General features: G+C 38.7%; 1 protein-coding gene across 1 annotated transcript in view; it reads right to left on the bottom strand.

Moving 5' to 3' along the window:
• The window catches only part of LOC103774327 (tyrosine 3-monooxygenase-like), a gene marked incomplete at both ends in the record, with an annotated part of 18615 nt that overhangs the window by 15045 nt on the left and 944 nt on the right, over positions 1–2626 (bottom strand).

The following is a 2626-nucleotide window of genomic DNA, read 5'->3' on the forward strand; positions in this document are numbered from 1 at the left end:
CTATGATTCTATGATTCTATGATTCTATGATTCTATACTGAATTTCATTCAATTTCTCCTTGCCCAGCTCTCCAGCCTGTCCAGGTCCACCAGGATACCTGCACAGCCTTCTGGTGTGTCAGCCACTCCTCCCAGTTTGGTATCATCAGCAAACTTGCTGACAGTGCACTCTGTTCCCTCATTCAGGTCATTGATGAATATATTGAATAGCACTGGGCCCAGTACTGACCCCTGGGGGACTCCACTAAATACAGGCCTCCAACTAGACTCCACCCCACCGACCATGACCCTCTGAGCTCTGTTGTTTAACCAGTTCTCAATCCATCTCACGGTCAGCTCATCCAATCCATACTACCTGAGCTTCACAATAAGGATATTGTGGGAGACAGTGTCAAAAGCCTTGCTGAAGTCAAGGTAAACCACATCAATTGCTCTCCCTTCAACTATCCAACTAGTCACACTGTCATAGAAGTCTATCAGATTAGTCAAACAGAATTTTCCCTTTGTGAACCATTTAACCAATTGGTTAACCATTTAAACTCCCCTTAAGTAATGGTTAAATACTTATGACGCAGAGTTCCTTTCTGTTCAAATCAGCCTCACTAGCAGGCCATGTAACACTTGACAGATCTTGTAGTTCAACTTGTATTGAACTCAAAAGGAGTTGCTTAGTTGAGTTTACAGATACTGCTGGGTAAAAAAGATGGAATTTCATCTGGATGTGTGGACTGGTTATAACATGATCACTTTCTCTTCAAGATAACCCTTTCTTTCTCTCTACATCCCTATGGTTTGTTATATTCAAAGTTAGTCCATGGGAGGTTTTTCAAAGCTGACTAGAGGAAGTTTACACTGGACATTAGGAAGCTTTTCTTTACTGAGAGAGTGATCAAACACTGGAACAGGCTTCCTAGAGAGGTGGTTGATGCCCCAAGCCTGTTGGTGTTTAAGAGGCTTTTGGACAATGCCATTAACAAGATGCTTTAACTTTTGGTCAGCCCTGAACTTGTCAGGCAGTTGTACTAGAGGATCATTGTAGGTCCCATTCCAACTGAAAAATTCTATTCTATTCTATTCTATTCTATTCTATTCTATTCTATTCTATTCTATTCTATTCTACTCTATTCTATTCTATTCTATTCTATTCTATTCTATTCTATTCTATTCAAGACTTATCATCACATGTGCTAAAGAATGGTCCAGTCCTTACAGGCAGTGTTTAGAAAAGATACATGCTGGAATTTATGTCATAAATGGAAGAGTGGGACAGTTCAGGGCTCACCCAGAGCTAACCAGTGACAGGAGAAACTTCACTATGTATCTCATAGGCTGTAGCTGAAATATATCCACTGTATGCCAAGGAATTTTGGGATGCACATCACAGCCTGTAGTTTGATTAAAGTTTCATTGGTTGAACATTGCAAACTACTAACATGGGAAAGACCTTAAGCACACAACTGACTGATGAGTAAGAAGCAAGAATTCTGGCCTTGCTGATGCTGGTGGTAAAAACCACCCAAATTAGTAATAAATCAGAACTTGTAAACAATACCACTCACCCAGTGGCTACTTCGCATGAGGCTGTCTTTAACACAGATTTTACAGACCTTACAGACGCTTCTGAGTCAGACTGAGTTTGTTACAAAGTCACCTTGCGATAATTTCTATCATCATGCTATTCTAGAAAGTATTCTGCATAGGGAAATGACTTATTAGAGTGAATCATTGAAGATAGGTAAGATATTAGATCAAAACCCCATATAATGGGACTTAAAAATCTTACTCACTCTCAATTGTGGCTAGCTGTAAACAGAGTTCTTTTGAACAAACTTTGTTCCAAGCTATAGGCTAAATTAATCCAGGTTTTATCTACATTTTAAGGGTGGGAACCCAAGAGAAGCACACAATTTGTATAGCATAGAGAAAATTTAGAATCAGAGCCTACAAAACAAGTGTGTAGACCCAGACCCCAGTCAATCAAATCCTGCCAACGAACATGAGCAACAAAAAAAGCATTATGACATATTATTCTTACATTATCCTAAATGCGCCCACTTTGGAATCACTTAATTCACTTAAGAATATGGAAATCTCTGGCAATCCAATCAGCATCACATGATTTCTGGAGCTCCCTGCTGTCAGCTACGGTGTATGTAAGATGAGATCAACTACTTCATTAGGAAATTTTTAGCATTCTAGTTACTATAGGAAGGAAGAAAGATGGCTGGATGAATAGAAGGGAAAATACATGAGAAAATACATAATGCATAGAAAGACAAATTCCTACAGCTGCATGCAAAGGCATTCATTAGATGTATTTCATATGCCAATCTTCCATTCCCTTACACTAAATTGCAATAAAAACTGTCATCAAACAACTCCATTGTCCCTAAAAATGCTTTGAATTTAGCAACAGAAAGCTTATTCAAGCTTACTACCATCACCTACTGATAGAGGGAACAGGTCACTTGATTTCTTGATTATTGTATTTAAATTTAATTTATTTAAAGTTAATCCATACTTATTATTTATTTCATAATGGTGATCAGCTGTCATCCTCTGGCACATCTCGTCACTGAAAAGGAGCAAGGAGGCTTTACAGACTGCCTTTCTTTAGTCATTCCTG

This window comes from Merops nubicus, unplaced genomic scaffold (assembly GCF_000691845.1).
Source record: "Merops nubicus isolate BGI_N331 unplaced genomic scaffold, ASM69184v1 scaffold10896, whole genome shotgun sequence".
In the NCBI taxonomy this organism is placed as follows: Eukaryota; Metazoa; Chordata; class Aves; order Coraciiformes; family Meropidae; genus Merops; species Merops nubicus.